Consider the following 17,807-nt stretch of genomic DNA (forward strand, 5'->3'; position numbering starts at 1 on the left):
AAGGGCTTTCCTGTCTTTGATTAACTTATCAACCACGATTATGGCCCTTTCATGTCTCACAGATACAGGGAATGCACACTGCTTTCACTCATAAGAGAGAAAGAAAAACCCTCTGATATAAATATATTCCCTTTCTTTGTTTGCTTTCTCTCTAAATTTTATAGTGTCTACCACTTTCCCTTTAAAATTTTCACTTTTAGGCTTTGTTTCCATTTTTCTTGAGTTCACCATCTCTGTATCTTAGACTTAAAGGTAAAATAAAATGGTTCAAATATTCTAACGCTGAGATCTCATGAGCTCACCACTGTCACAGCTCACTTAGTTTGAGAGTTGTCACAATCTTGTTTCTGCTCTCAAACACCTGAGAGAGAATAATTTCATCAGAAACTATGGCTCACAACAGCAGTGATTCTCCATGAGAGGCCAAGCCTTTGCGGTTATAAATTTGAAAAAGCATACGTGACTTGAGAAAAAAAAAAATCACGTGGCTGCTAATTAATTTATATAGATTATACTGTTATACATAGAGTATACACAGAACATACTATATTCATATTACATACCATAAATACAAAGCACACTTCTAAGACTAATAGCTAAAGCCAGTGTACCCTTTGTAGGTAGCTCAGTCCTTAGTAATTGTACTAAGTATTCACACCTGCTAACAAACCCCCAAGGCAAGGCCACCATCTCTGAAAAACGAGGAGGAATAAGAAGACAGACTTCAGGGAGAAGGTGGAATCTGATTAAGTAGCTCTTGGTCTGAAGTCGACTTTGGCCTCTAACCTCTCTCCTTTTGGAAGAAGGGGTTCTTTCCCTCCTTCAACAGAGATTTCACAGGAGGATATCTCTGCCCCCAGGTTTAGAGAGTGGTGAGCTCCAATAGCCAGTAGCCTACCTGCCCATGATCATATCAATCAGAGTCAAGAGAGGGGGCTCTCGGTCAATTCACTGAGAACCAATTCTCTAAAAGTGACTGATCAAAAATAATTATCCAAAGAATCAATTCATGAACAACTAATTCACTAAATTCATCAAACTTACAAATTTATCAGGGAACTGTGTTAAGGAATATTCTTCTAGAATATATTCTGTGAATATGAATATATTCTTCCCATGAATATATTCATGAATATATTTCTCTTAAGTAGGTTCAATAAATGTGAATATATTAGTAGAATTTTAAGGGTTATTCAATTTATCAGAAGCTTAGGGTCACAGGTTCAGTGTTTTAATGAATATATTCATTAAGAACATATTCATGAAGAATATAGTTATGAACTAAATCATGCCATGAATACAGTGAAAGAGGATATAGTCAGTGAATTCTTTCATTCACTGACTCAATATTATGGTACAGGTAATGCCCTAGACATTAGGCTTACATCAAAATCAAAGCTCCTGGGCTTCCCTGGTGGTGCAGTTGTTGAGAATCTGCCTGCCAATGCAGGGGACACGGGTTCGAGCCCTGGTCTGGGAGGATCCCACATGCCGCGGAGCAACTAGGCCCGTGAGCCACAATTGCTGAGCCTAGCCTGCGCATCTGGAGCCTGTGCTCCGCAACAAGAGAGGCCGCGATAGTGAGAGGCCCGCGCACCGCGATGAAGAGTGGCCCCCGCTCTCCGCAACTAGAGAAAGCCCTCGCACAGAAACAAAGACCCAACATAGCAATCAATCAATCAATTAATAAATCTTAAAAAAAAAAAAAAGCTCCTGACCTCGTAGACCATAGATTATTAATACATCTATTGCCTTTAAAGAAGATTAGTCTTCAAAGTAAGTTTTTCACAAATAGATTTTGTAAATTTTGTGAATTCACCTGCTTCCAAGGGAGATAATCATAAGTGATGTTGGGGACTCCTACATCACATGCTTATGATTTATTATAAAAATCTTGCACCAGAAGTTCATAATATTTGTCTTTATCAGCCTTTATTATGGACTTTGAAGAAAGTTACATGTGAACATTATAAAACAATAACTAGTCATTCTGTGGATAACCAGAGCTACTCCCCACTTTGAAAATGAACAAATGAGTAAATCAAGACTCAAAAAGTGAAGAGTCCTGCCAATATCAAGCAATACGTCGCAAACTTGGAAATAAGACCCAGGGTTGTGGATTTCAAGTCAAAGATTTTTTTCCACTTTCCAGAGCTGCACTTATAATTATCAGTATTACAACTTTGCATTTTCCAAAATTTGAGTGCTGGTAGCTGGGCTTAACACTGGTTATTAACTCAAATTTCTAAAATAACAACAAACAAGACACATTGCTATATTTAAAACAGACAGCCAACGAGGACCTACTGTATAACACAGGGACCTCTGCTCAATATTCTGTAATAACCTAAATGGGAAAAGAATCTGAAGAACAGATGCATGTATATGGGCAACTGAATCACTCTGCTGTACACCTGTACAACATTGTTTAAAAAAAAAAGATATCTTACTTTTTGTTTCATTAGATTTGTATTTCCCAGCAGCATTTTTTAAAGCAAATTATGGTACACATATAATACACCTGAGCAACTTCTATGTTAAAGCGTGAAAATAAGGTTAATATGAGTATAACAGTTATTGTTACTAACTCTTGTTTTTATTAAGCAATGAATAGCTTCATTCAGGAACACATTAGTCTTTTTTTGTTAGCTTCCTGAGAAAGAGAACAATGAAGCTGCTTGTGTTAAGCTTTGTGTGGCTTTTAAAAGAGAAAATGTTCTTTCCCGAAGGGCACTACAAAAAAAAAAAAAAAAAAAAAAACCAAGCCGAACACTGTTATTCTGTGAGAAAGACATCAAAACAAAATGAAACTCTTGGCATTTTAGTGGACCCGTTTGCATTTTACTGAGCACGACTTCCACCGTGGTCGCTGGAAGAGATGCCTGAATATGAGGCGGATCTGCCGGAGGCTGTCTTACCTCTGTTTTTGTCTCTGAACTGAGCAAAGGCACAAAAGGGCTTCTGTTACTATTTTCCTGTGCACAAGTCAGTTGTTTATTTCTTCCCAACGAGTTCTCAAAAAGAATTCGAACAAACAGGAATTGGACACTGGGCCCTCTTTTCACTATTGATTTTGTCTGTTTATAAACAGAGGTTTTTCAACGTTGGCCATGTCTCGGCTCAAAGAAAAACGTATGGTTACACGGGACATAGTTTCCAATCAGCTCTGATCATTAAAACAGTCAAACACTATTTACATCGTTTAAAAAAAGGGAATGATCACTTTGTTTCCGTGTGGAGTTGAATTAGTCCATCGTGCTACACACATATTAAGAACAAATCCTATCCCTTTACCCAGGCGGTGCCTGCACCTGTGAGGACAGACCTCTTCCCAACACCTTGTAAATATTAACATATTCCACTCTGACTAATAAAGCTTAGTAATAACGTCACCGCTGTAAGGATGGCGTCATCAATGATTTCATTCTTGGAGCATTTAAACTGGCTAAACCGGCGCAGCCCGTTAATAATTCTCGGGAAATAAAAATAGAATCTGGGTAACAAGATAAAGCCTAACCTTTTTTCCTCTTTTCCTTTGCGCTTAGTCTAGTTTCACTTGCTCACAGGAACCGCGAGCAGAGGCCTCGCTCCCCGGCACCTCAGAACGGCGTTCCTGGTGCAAATGGCTGCTGCCGTCACCTCAGCTCCGCGGGCCGTGCGCAGAAGCTCTGCGCACGACACCTCCGTTCAAGATGGCCGCGGCAGCGGGCCTGCGCAGAGACGCCACACCCAGCCCTGGGAGCTGGGTCAGTGAGCAGCCCGCCCCGCCTACCCCGGAAAACTCCGCCCCTTCCCCTGCAGACGAGATTAAAGCAGCCCCGCCCACAGCCTGGCGGGTAGGGGAGAGCATGTTCTCTTAGAGCACAGCTACCGAACTCAGGCTCGTTTTACTGGTGCGGGCGACATGGGGCAGGAGGATCCTTGTTGACTTTGGAAGGTTATTAACAAGCTGACCAGGATTATAAATGAGTAGTGTGTGGTATGAGGGTGGATCTTCTTGGGACTTGTCTACATAGCAACACGAGGAGCCCAATTAGCATGAGTTTTCTTTTTAATTAGGCACTGTATAATCAAAACTATAATTTAGCTCCTATTATCTAATGACAATGAGGTATTAAGAAGGTAGAATAAGTCTCTCCCTCAGGGAAGTTAGGTGCTAGATGAAAATGTGTTCTATATGATTATTATATCCTATTGGCATAAACGTAAAGAATAGTGACAATGAAACTGGGAGGATCTGGTGCCTAATTTTATCAAATATTTACTGATGTCTACTACGAGAAAGGCATTCATTTTCATCAAGATTTATCTTCTCTGGTTTGAGTCGATGTTTTAGGAATGAATGATAGTCTCACCTTCAGCTGTTCAAGAAGTTAAATCGTGATCTACTTTTTCCTTTGAAAAGATAATTTTTAATTGAATCATATTTTTAAATATTCATCCTGTGCAGAACTTTTTAATGCATTATCTGAAATTCAAGTATATCTATCACTAATAAATTTATGTACATTATAACAACATGTTGAAATGTAGATAAGTATTACTAACATATTTGGCATAATATAAAGATAAGGTTCAGAGTGATTAAATTTGGAGTTAGTTATTTAATCATCTTCATTATAATTCTTATTTCAAGTATATATTTTTGGATGTGTCTAGCAAGCTATGTATAATGATCTATATTCAAGATAGAAGCTAATTTGTACTTATTGACTTTTACAGTAAAAAAATGTAAGCTCCATTCTGTTAGAAGGTCAAGGTTATAAAATCCTATAGATGCAAAATTATAAATTTCACTTATTCATAATTTTAGAATCATTTTTAAGGTAATTGTGCAAGTTTTATTACTTAACACTTTATGAAAAGATTGAAATACTTTTAAAGGATTATTTATAAAACAAAGTTTTATTGCTATATTATGGAGAAAATCATCATGCTTTTCTTAATTTTCAGTAGGAATGTTTCATTTTCCTTTATAAAAATGAAAATTTCGTTCAATATAAAATTGTATAAAATGTTGTTTTTCATTTCAATCATTGAATCACTTGATTTTATACCTACGGAGGTCATGGTTGAGAGAAATGGTAACTTTTTTCTCCTACATTTGTAAGGAGGTGAATGATTAAGGAGAAAATAAGAATGATGCTGCCTCCAAGAAAACATGAATGATTTTACTCATTCAACAGGTATGTGATTTTTCTGTAGTTACAAATTCTGTTGAATGTAGGGGATAGGGATTATTTGGAACATTATCCTCGACTTTAGAGATACTTACTGACTTTTGGAGGGTACATGTATGTAAATTAAGTAAATATTGCCTAGTGCTAAAATAAAGAACTGACAATTAACTTTGGAATGGATGGCTTACTGTTTTTTTTTTTCCTTTGTTTAATGTTCAATTTATTAAACTCATGAATCTAATACCCCAAACTGAAAATGAATTTTTTCTTGGGGCCTTTAAATATTGATTACAGATTTATTGAGCATATCATTTTAAATAGTTTAAACTAACTGTATTTATATATTTAGAACAGCTGATCCTTTTAAACACTTCGAAACCATAATTCACAAACATATAAAACAAAGGCTATAGAACTTATTGTTATAGTTTCACTTAAATTTACTCTAAAGCATCAATATCATAGGTTTAATGTCTTTCTTATTTCTCTTCTTGTTTTTCTATATTTGTTTTTAGATACCCTCAGAGTTTCAGCATTATTAATTTTATTCCTTTCCTTGGGTCATAAAATTCTTAGCAGATCCTGAAGAAAAGATTACCTTATCAGAACTGCCTAGATTGCAGAACTTTGGTTTATTGACTGACTAATTCTTGATCATACTTGTTTGTTTCTCTCAAGGTGATTCCAACCCAAACCACCTTTCTATATTAAGCTTTTCTATAAAAGCTTAACTATAAAAATTAACTATAATTTTCTATAGTTAAATTACACGTGTTAATGCCAGTGCGACTATTTCAGGCCTTATCTTATGCCTAGGGTTTTAATTTTGCAACCTAGTATTTATCTCTGATTTTTAAAAAAAAAATATCACTTGGCCATTGTTATATATAACCTATTATCTTATCATAATCAAGTATTGATTTTTGTCTCTTAGCTTTAAAAAGTTACACCTCCCGGGCTTCCCTGGTGGCGCGGTGGTTGGGGGTCTGCCTGCCAAAGCAGGGGACACGGGTTCGAGCCCTGGTCTGGGAGGATCCCGCATGCCGCGGAGCAGCTGGGCCCGTGAGCCACAATTACTGAGCCTGCACGTCTGGAGCCTGTGCTCCGCAACGGGAGAGGCTGCGATGGTGGGAGGCCCGCGCACCGCGATGAGGAGTGGCCCCTACTTGCAGCAACTGGGGAAAGCCCTAGCACAGAAACGAACACCCAACATAGCAATCAATCAATCAATCAATAAATAAATCTTTAAAAAAAAAAAAAAGTTACACCTCCCTTATTAGCACTGAGATTTAATCTCCTAGGGGTTGAGAGATTAAGTCTGTGTAGTTAGCGTTCCTCTGTAGGTCATCTGGCAAACACTGTGGAACCCGCTTTCTGGTTGGTTATTGTGGGTGCCCACCCAAACTGAATAGTCCTTCCTGTTCTTGGCATCTACATTTTCTGGGGCTTTTTTTTTTTTAATTAATTAATTAATTATATTTATTTATTTATTTATTTATTTATTTTGGTTGTGTTGGGTCTTCGTTTCTGTGCAAGGGCTTTCTCTAGTTGCGGCAAGTGGGGGCCACTCTTCATCGCGGTGTGCGGGCCTCTCACTGTCGCAGCCTCTCTTGTTGCAGAGCACAGGCTCCAGAGGTGCAGGCTCAGTAGTTGTGTCTCACGGGCCTAGTTGCTCCGCGGCATGTGGGATCCTCCCAGACCAGGGCTCAAACCCGTGTCCCCTGCATTGGCAGGCAGATTCTCAACCACTGCGCCACCAGGGAAGCCCCTCTGGGGCTATTTGACTTACAGTGTCCAGTGTTTATTCTTAACAGATAAAGCAGACATATGACTGTGCTTTATAAACATACAAAATTCACGGAAGAAATATCAAACCCTCTGAATTATTAAAATCAATAAAAAATAAACATGATCTATTATAGTCACTACTTTCTATTACAGTCATCTTTCGGGCAAGCTTCATAATAACTTTTCTATTTTGAGTCATTTTGAGTTCATGGTCTTTCACAAAACTCATCTTGTCCTGTAAACCATGATGAAGATTATGATGGTGATGGTGGTGGTGATGATGATGGTGACGGTGCTTTTGATGCTCAAATTGTAACTTCATCCTAAGAGATGCATCTTTTTTTAAATGGGCAAGAGTAAACTATAGTGTTTAAGGATGCACATTTGGGTGATAAAACCAAAAAAACAAAAAGCAAGAAAGTCATTATTATAAAAGTGAGGCTATGAAGAAGGGGAAGGGGGTGTGACCAGAATGAAGCTCATGGAAGGAGCTTATGGAACAGGAGGCAAAGTTCTATTTTTTGACCTGGGCAAATATTTGATTCGTGTGTGTGTTATATCTGCTCTATTTGTAGAATAGTAATTTTATTTTAAAAACTGTCACCGTATGGTCACTGGGGGGCCCTTTATGTTGACTCCTTTATCCTTTATACACTGCCCCTAAAAAATATGGAACGCTTCATGAATTTGCGTGTCATCCTTGCGCAGGGGCCATGCTAATCTTCTCTGTATCGTTCCAATTTTAGTATATGTGCTGCCGAAGCAAGCACTGGCTTACTTTCTTTTGAGGGGATTAGGGAGGAGTTTCATGAAAACTTCATGGAAGAGTTGCTATTATTGGAAATGGATGGTAAGGCTACTTGAAATGAAGGGATTGTTAAGAATAAAGGAATGGAAGTTTAGCAGGTTATTTTGTTTGCATGATTTCTGCCCCTTCCTGAGCTCCTTGAACACATAAATGAATATATATATATTCATGAATCCCCAGAGCTAAAATGCTCACTGTATGTTTGCTGAATGAACAAATGGACTACGTGTCCTTCAGTAAGAGCCCTTTGCATGCAGGAGATATGACAAGAGGTACTGGTTGAAGACAGCTCATGAAGGACTCTGAATTTCAAGTTAAGAAGTTTGAACTTCATTCAGAAGAAGTTTATGAAGTGAAGGAGTGGCATAATTAGAGATTTCTTGAGAAGGTAAATCTAGCAGCTATGGACTGTAAGTAAAACAGAGACTTGTTACAACATCCCCACAGTAAAGATGTTTATCATGTGCATGTGCAAAATTTTAAGATAAATTTATATTAATTATACTTAGAAACCTGAATTATCTCCACTCAAAACCAAAAATCAGAGGGAGACAACTCAGAAGTTCAAATAGGATTAAGCTAGAACTGTTTTATTCCCATTTTGATACTCCATTCCATGATTTATTTCTGAAAAACTAAACTCATCCAGTCTTATCCTTACCTCAGTAATGTTATGGCCCTTCTCTTTTTTGTCCCCATCTAGCTTTTGCTCCTTTTCTGAATTGCTCTAACATACGCCAAGGCTTATTATTGTATATCTCTGAACTCTCCTGCTATGACTATATAAATGGAGAATGCAATCTGATTTTGAGCCAGTCTTAAGTGTTCCTATTTATATTTCAGCTACTCATGCACAAACTTGATTACGAATTATGTGTTCATAGCCATAGTTAGTGAATCCTCAAAACATACTGCAAGCACATCGTATTTCACTCACAGGAACAACAGAATACTGGCTGTCATTGGTGTTTTACGAAGATATATTATTGAACCACAAAAAAAAATCACGAGATGAATGGTAACAGCACTTGCACTTCATCCCTGAAGGCATTGTGGCACTGCCAGTTAAACACTGGTGAGCACAACTTAGTTCTGATTTCTAACAGCATTATTGTCACTACTGACAACTCTACCTATTATAGGATAAGTGGGTTCTTCCCAGGAAGCCCACAGGGCTAAATTGCATTGCACATTCTGTTCTTATGTACAGCATCTGTGCTTCATTCATTTTTTTTTCTTTGTCAATTGAACTCAGCATCAGAAAGAGTATTTGCTTATAAACCAAATGCATATATAAAAGTATATCAATGCAAAAAAAAAAACCCAACATAGTCATTAATATTGCAAATCTCTTCTCAAAACACTAGAAGAGCTTATGAACTCCCAAACACACTTATATTTTAGTGAAATGTTATGTCGTTACCGTAGAAAACAGTGCTTCAACCTAATGAATATACAGAGAAAAATTGTATCTATATTAAGACCATTTTTCTCTAATGTGAGTTCCAATATTGGCACCAAATTTGTGTTTTCATTTGTTTGTTTTTGCAAGCTACGGTCTCTGGAACATAGCTGAGACAATGGTTGCTTCTCTTAAATCAGTTTACTCTATGCCAGGGATAAAGAAGAGTTATTTAATTCAACTTACAAACATTTTATTGGTCTTAATTGGGCTTAGAAATGTGTACTTGGGTGACAGTTCTGTTTAAAAGACGTTGCTCCTCAATACATATGACTGGTAGCTTCAAAATCAAAGCATTCTACCATGGTTGTTCATTTTCAAACGATAAGAATGACACAATGACATCAGTTAAAATAACACAAACAAAAACCAGAGCCACCAAACCTAAACTACAAATGTTAGGCAGGATGGTGACAGTCAGGTGGGATCCACTGCTGCCTTGCAAAGAACCTGCAAATCCTTGATGGAGGGAATCCAGGGTGAAGCTATCGTACCAGTGAATATATTAGTAATCAAAGACATGATCTGATTTTAAAAGATAGTCATGCGGTTCATAGATGATATGGAGCTAAATACGTAGGTATGTCAGGGCTTCTGCAGGCTGGGAGTGGGCCAGAAAGCAGAACATAGGCTTCCAAAGACAGGCCCAGTGGCATGTGAAACCCCAGAGTATGCCCTTCCCTAGTTCAAGGTAAGCCAGGGTCCAAGCAATGTGTAAGGAAGAAGACCAGATGAAAAGGGAAGTGTCCTGGAGGCCTCTCTCTAAGGCCTACAAATCACATGGCCTTTTATGTACTATGCTTCCAACCCCAGATAACTTGTTAACACACGTAAGCAAATGGAAGCATATTAAAAGATAAGTCACTCAGATGGTGAATGGATTTGGATGACACCACTTGAAGAAACTGGGAGCATGTGGCAGTAGAAAAGTCAGAAGATGGAAACACAGTAGTTGTATTCAAATATCTATTCTTTCTACCCCTTGAAGACAAATGTGAATTGAACTTAATCCCTGCCCTCCAGTGCTCACTTGTGAGGAATAAACATATGTAAATACATAACCTGAATTAGAATTCAGTACTAGAGTTAGATGAGATACCAGTGTCCAAGGTAGTTGGGGAAGATTCACAGAAGAGGTAACATTTGGCGGGGGGGGGGGGGGGGGGGGGGCGGGGGCGTGTCAGAGAGGGTAAGTGGCAGTTTGTTAGATGGAGAAGGGTTATGAAACTCTAGGATGAGGGAAGAGTAAAGTCAAATAATAGAGCTGTGAAGAAGCAGGTGTGCATTTGGGAATAGTGTGTGCACTCTGGCTAACGATCAGGGTGCCTGGGCCAGAGGGAGACTTGGGAGATAGGTGATGCTGGACTTGCGCTTGGACCAGAATGTGAATGACTGAGTGCCACATAAAGACATCTGGGCCTTGCGCCATAGAATCTGAGAAAGTCTTAGAAGTTGCTTGAATTTGTTTAATGAAATCAATAATCTTAATGAAGCTGGAGTTAAATGGAGAGAAAAAAAAAATCCACTCTTACTCCTGCTGTTTCTCAAGTGAATGATATTTTAAAGGAACATTAACTTACTTAGTAGCTAAGACAAGGATCTATTCAATTTAACAAGGTGTTATCATGATCTAGGCAAGTTGTTCTTTCATGAAACGACTTAAAATTCTATTTTAAAAACTGAAGTTCTACGTTTGATAATGTTACTCAAAATGTAATGAGCTGGCAGAGATACAAGGTCTTCTACAAGTCCAAAGGAGCTGATTTCTGAAAAACCAAGCTATAAAAAGCAGTTCTATTTCAGTCTTTGCTGGGGGCCTCCTAAGAGGAAGAGAAGAGCCCTGCAGTGAAAAGAACCTGCAAATCCTTGATGGAGGGAATCCAGAATGAAGCTGCCATCCCATCAAACACCTTAGTGATAAAAGAAATTATCTGATTTTAAAATATAGTCACCCAATTCATAGATCATACCGAACAAAATGAGTAAAAACACCCTCCTGTGGTGTCTGCCCTTCTCATCTATGGGACATGAGGAGCCAGAAAAGAATTTCTGTTAAAGAAGAAGGCTTCTAACAGACCTGTAAATACAAGCTTGCATTTACATGATTTTGAGTACCAGTATAATTGAGCTTTCTAGGCTACATAAGGAATCATTATTTTTCTCAGACTCTGGAAAGACTGGTCCTGTTGTTATGAAAAACCCTTGAAATAAGGGTCAGTTAAAGAGTTTACTCTGAAAAACAATGATAAATATCCATGATGATGGAAATGTTAAGTTAAAACAAGGAGATGCCTAAACCCAAAATGTTTTATTAATTGGAAATGAGTGTCTTTGGGGGGAAAAAATGCATAGAGAAGCTTGTGTTTGTCACTGTGTCTGTCTAGTACTACCCCCTTCCAAAACAGACTTCACCCCGAGTTCGCGCTGAGGGGCGGCCATAGACGGCCATGTTTATACATCATGAGCTTGCATCGCGGCAGACAGACCAAAAGCCCGCCACTTCTACGTCTGGCAAACAGGGCCACCACGATGTAGAGCCTGAAGAAGGCACCAGTCACATTTTTTTCTACTTAAATGATCTCCCTGGAGTTAGGCATTCCTCAGCCCAGGCTGCCCATTGACATTACCCTACTGAAAATGGCTTACCAAAAATGATTTTGCACATAAAGCTATCCCCCGTCAAAGATTCCTGGAATCTGACCAGATTCAAAGAGACCACTTACCCGAGGCATTCCAGCTGAAAGAAGCAGACCTAAAACCTGTAATACATACATTTGAGCCTTTTACAGGAGTAGCCTGTGAATCACAAGTGCTGCAATCACCCAGGTCATTTGTGTGAAATGCAAACTCTTAGCCTGTACCCTGAGAGGTTCTAATTCCCGAGGTCTACGGTGAGGCCTGTGGGTCACGATGAACAGCCAGGGCTGAGATCCATTGCTGGAGCAGTGCCATCCCATAGAAACATCAAGCAAGCCACAAAGACAAGGCACATTCGCAAGTTTAGATTTTCTGGTAGCCACACTTAATAAAAGGATAAACTGGTGGCTTAATTTTAACAATATATTTAATTTAACACAATATATCCAAAACACTCTTTTAACATGCAATGAATATGAAAAAGTTACTAGTGAGATATACTGCACTCTTTTTTTTTCATAGGAAGTCTTTGAGTTTTTCAAGCACTCCATAGACACATGTGGCCAGCACTAACATAATGCACAGCACAGACAGAGAAGGAAGTTGGGATTTTCTGCTTTCATTAAAGCTATTGTGAGTCCTAAACCAGCCCCAGGCTTGAGTTACCAGGCTACATTGGTCTTTGTTATTCTTCCCTCTTAACCCCATGGCCTGAAACTCCATATCCCTCATCCCTACCACTTTTACCTACTAAATTCCTATCTGTCCTTAAATTTCAGCTCAAATAGAACTTCCTCTTGCTTGGTTGCCCTAGCCCCTCTCATCCCCCAACCCTGACACCACGAAAAGCCAAATAAACATAGCAAACAAGAATGTAAACAAAACCCTGGGTACCTAGTTTCATGTTTCCTTGTTATATACTCTCAGAACACTGTGTATCTTTCATAACACTGTCACGGTTGGCTATATATTTATTCCTGTGGTTGATAATTATTGACTGGCTCCTTCTCCCCGAGGGATGGTACTGGATCTGTATCCTGCAGAGAATGTATATTCAAAATAATTATGTCGAATAGGCAAATGAATTCCTAGTTCTTGAATTGAGCCTTGAAAGATTCATACACACACACACACACACACACACACACACACACACGGTATTTCTTTTCCAAACCTTAAGGGCCAGAGGGAAATTTAATATGAGGCTAACTAAGCTCACTTACGGGACCACCATGAGACTGGATATTGCTAGGAGTTTTCTTCTAGGGAGGGAAGCCAGGTAACATTCATTTCTGGTAAATCACCTCATGAGATCTCAGAAAATAAGGGACCTGAGCCTTGAAGGGTCTAGTAATTTGTAGTGAGTTTTTTCTCATTCTAAATAAAGATTCTACCTTATACTTAATTTTGTATTTGTAATTCGGTATTCCTTTTTTGTAAAGAGTTCCCCCAACTCCAAATTGTATGACGCCTCATGTTCCACAAAGCATGGGTCTACCCCTGCAGAGAACATAAAAGCTTTAATCCTTTGATCATTTTGTATATTAGGAAAAAATTCAATCCTTTTCCAAAAATTTGGATTCTAATGCTTTGAATTGTAATGACTTTTCTTATCAAAGTGAAGGGTCAGCACCAAGGAGGCTACATACAGGTTAATGTTGCCAGATTTCAGGGGAGAGTGAAGGGGTGAGTGCATGGGGAGGGGTGCATCCCACTGCTTCTTACACAGCCCTAAATACCATTCTGTGAAGACCGGAAAGACCACAGGGCTGACACCAGATTTTCCTTGGGCAAATTGTACTCTCCTTCATTAGGTTAACTTCACTAGTTAGAACTGAAGATTGGGGGGCTAGGGAAATGAAGATTTGTATAATCTAAAACATATTCAGCAAATACAAAATTTAGGGGAGTACTATCAAAAATTAAGTGCAGCTTGCATGGTATTCACTCGTTCACACAATAAGTGAATTCCTATGAAATACAAACAGTATGGTAAGTGCTGGGGGTATAATAGGAGGCGAATGGATCCCGTCCCTGCCCTCAGCAAGTCTAGAGTCAGAGAAAGCATCACTATTACAGGAGTTCAGAACAACAACAGAATGATAACCCTGGTTGGTGTGGTTAGGTAAGGCTTTATATAGAGGGTAAATCTTGAAATGTATCTGCAAGGAGAGGAAAAATGTGTACAGTAAACATGAAAGGAAACAAGATCCTAGGGGAGGACATCACCATCAGAATTAAATTAATAAAATAATCTTACCATTTTCTCTATCATTCATTGTGTGTCATCCAATGACACCAAATCATAGGACATCATTTATAATGTTTCTATTACCTTTATTTTTTTTATTTTTTATTTTTTAAAAGATTGATTGACTGATTGATTGATTGATTGATTGCTATGTTGGGTCTTCGTTTCTGTGTGAGGGCTTTCTCTAGTTGCGGCGAGCGGGGGCCACTCTTCATCGCGGTGCGCGGGCCTCTCACTGTCGTGGCCTCTCTTGTTGCGGAGCACAGGCTCCAGACGCGCAGGCTCAGTAGTTGTGGCTCACGGGCCTAGTTGCTCCACGGCATGTGGGATCTTCCCAGACCAGGGCTCGAACCCGTGTCCCCTGCATTGGCAGGCAGATTCTCAACCACTGCGCCACCAGGGAAGCCCCTATTACTTTTATTGTTATCTTTTGAATGTCCATGCTTTTTTTTTTAACTTTATTTGTTGCGATTTTTGAAATATTACAGGAATATGTAATGTTCCTAGACTTAATAAATATAATTTTTATAGCAGGAATAGGCTTAGCAATGTATAAAGCATGCTGCCTGGACTACCATAAGGCACACATTTATTCGAAATAAACTTCATCTCTTCTTCTCTTGGCCTGATTAACAGGAACCTGGGATTGAGATGAGCAGGAAAGTCAGGAGGCCATGGAAAATCTGCTGTTGAAAGTGAAGCTTAAGTAGAGATGAGTTTGATGTGTAGCCTTCCATGCCCCTGTTAATCCTCACTGTTAAGTTGCTTTAATTTCAAATCATCTCTTCTTTTTACCATTTAACCATCATGCTATCCTAGACTGCTGAATAGCTTTTGCTGGAGAAAATGAAATAGCTATTCTCTAACCTTTAGAGATGTAACAAACAAAAAAAACAGATAAGTTAGAAACTTAAATAAAGAACTAAAGTTAGAAACTGAATCTTGCTTGTGATAAATGACTTAATAAAAGAGAGTAAAAAAAACAACTGTTATTAACTACTCCCAGACTCCCAGTTCTGCCATAAAAATAATAATTAAATCCAACAATAGGTTCAAAATCCCATTTTGTTCACTGTAATAATAGATAGGGTTTTAAAATCATTTTTATGAAAGCACAAATTTCTCAGTGAATAGAACGCTGCAGAATTGCTCTTAGGCTGCAGAAGTATCCTAGCAGGACTCTGTTCTTTGTAGTACTGGTCTCAGAGCACTCAGATACTTGGAGCTCCTGCAGCAAGGAGATGGTTACCTATCAAAGACCCCAGTGCTGCTTCACCTGCCCGGGTCCCTCAGGATGATACATCATGCAGGAAAATGACTAAATCAGGCCTCTACAACTTTTTTGTACAATTGAAAATTTTAAAAAGGTGGCCTACTGGCCTCATAACTTGGTCAATTTAAAACACATTTGTGAACACTAGAAAGTAGTGACCCTTATTCTGGGTGTTCACAGCCCTGCTTGGCAGGGGCTCAATTTCAACTCTCGCTTACCCCTTACCAGAGAGTTCTTGTGCAGTGAACTACCTGTGCAACTGTAAGGGTGAACTCAGTCTCAATTGCCTAAGAGATGGTGCCCTTTCTATAAGCCAAGACATGTCTCCTCAGAAGTTTATTGCACTTTGCAGAATTCTCAATAAATGATAACCTTCCTTCTATCTAGAATTTGAAACCTCTGTCTAGAAAATGCAGAGTTTCTTTATTTTTCTGGATCTCAAGATGTCTCAGAACTGCTTAGGAGCAATGGCATAATCAAGCAGGGGGACGTTGTTGAATCTATAGCTCTCTTGAGGTTCTGATGCTCTAACATGTCCTGCTTCAGGCTGCCATGCGATTGTGATTGGCATTTTTGCGATTCCTGCTGTAAAGGTTCTTGCAGCTGTAAGGGTTCTGTGCAACTGCTCCAGGCTGGCCACTTTGGAAGTTCCCCAGGTATAAGTCTGGTGGTCTGACCTGTGCTGGTGGGAACCAGTGAGTGATGGCTGCTCTTCCCGTGGCTCATCCACCCCTGTTTGGCATTCCTTGTCCACAATCCCTCAACTTCTTAAAATGTTTTCCCTCCCCACTTTAAATTGTGGGATCTTTTTTCCCCCTCCCCACCTCATCCTACCATTCTGCTCAACTTTGTCATGGAGGAGAACGGACAAAAAAAAAAATCCTCATTTACGCTAAGTATTTGTATTTCAAAAGTTGCTTAAAAATACTTCCTACAATAAATATCTAGTTGTAAAATTCCATGCTTCTTTGGGCAAACAGTTTTGGATGAGAGTGCTTTTCCTAAGAGCCTCATATAACAATATGAAAGCAAGAGAAGATTCAGGCTCTGCCCGAGGTCTCTCTTATTTTGTGTAATCATCTTACATGTCTCTACTTCCTCTGCTTCTATTTTCCTTAACTTTAGCCTTTTAAAAATAGAGTAGGTTCACCCCACATCTGTCTGTCCCTGTCATATAAATGTCAACCAAATAAAGCAAATTCATTGCTTATATCTATAAAGCTTCCCAGGTTGGAATCCAGAGGGCTTCACTGACCTCTGGGATCAGGTTTGCTAGATGCTATATCTCCAAAGACTCAAACAAATACACACACTCTCTCTCCCTTGTATGTCTTACTTGCAAACTGTTTTTTCATTTTATTCAAAGTGATTCCCCAAAGAATGAAACAGATTTAAGATTTTTTTTAGGGGGATAGAGAAATGAGAGAAAAGGTCATTTAAATATCAAAGTATCCATATGTATGACTCAAGCTAAATTGAAGGAACTGTGTGTATTGGTTTCTATACTGTAACAGCATGAGGCCCCTTAGCCTAATTCACTCCTTCTGGGTACAGCACCTTCAGAGTGAAGGAAATAAAAAGATATTGGAAAAAACATACCATAATGTCACTCTAACACTATTTAATACTATGTATAAGTCAAAATATTTCAGGTAAATCTTTGATCTGGTCCAAAGAAAGGTAGTAGATAAATTATAATGGAATCCTGACATGTTCCTGTAGTTAAGTTTGTTTTTTCTTTAAGGAGGAACAATGCTTACTTATACCAGTGGTTAAAAATAGACAATTTTTGATTTAAACTATTACTTGTTAGAAGACTTCACAGACTCCCAGATAATCACTATAGTCAGAAGCTATTTATATTTATATTTTTTATATTTATATTTTTTATATTTATATTTTAACTAACTCATTGCAATATTCGGTTCATTTCCTAGTGTTTGTTCCTCTGAGGACACCGTCTGTAGAAAGTTACTGCCTATATTAGTTTGCTGGGGCTGCCATAACAAAATACACACACTTAAACAATAAAAATTAATTTTCTCACAGTTGTGGAGGCTAGAAGTCCAAGACCAACTTTGGTTTTTTCTGAGGCCTCTCTCCTTGACTCGCAGATGGCTGCCCCCAGGCTGTGTCCTCACACCATCCTCCCTGTGTGTGTCTATGTCCTAATCTCTTCTTATAAGGACACAGTCATATTGGATTAGGGCCACCCTGAAATCCCCATTTTAATTTAATTTAATTACCTCTTTAAAGACTCTGTAGCTCCAAATACTGTCACATTCTGAGGTACTAGGGGTTAGGATTTCAATATACAAATTTGGGGGGGACAAAATTCAGCCAAAACACTGTCTTATACTTAGTTCCTTTCTAATGCTTAAGGTTCTATTTTCAGTCATTCCCCAATC

General features: G+C 38.7%; 1 protein-coding gene and 1 non-coding gene across 2 annotated transcripts in view; both read right to left on the reverse strand.

Moving 5' to 3' along the window:
• The window catches only part of CNTNAP2 (contactin associated protein 2), a 1,523,154-nt gene that overhangs the window by 1,009,522 nt on the left and 495,825 nt on the right, over nucleotides 1-17,807 (reverse strand). The window lies entirely within an intron of this gene.
• Nucleotides 7,632-7,738, reverse strand: LOC114238233 (U6 spliceosomal RNA). The gene has a single exon (XR_003623653.2). It is a non-coding gene; the product is annotated as a U6 spliceosomal RNA (small nuclear RNA).

This window comes from Balaenoptera acutorostrata, chromosome 7 (assembly GCF_949987535.1).
Source record: "Balaenoptera acutorostrata chromosome 7, mBalAcu1.1, whole genome shotgun sequence".
NCBI classification, from domain to species: domain Eukaryota; kingdom Metazoa; phylum Chordata; class Mammalia; order Artiodactyla; family Balaenopteridae; genus Balaenoptera; species Balaenoptera acutorostrata.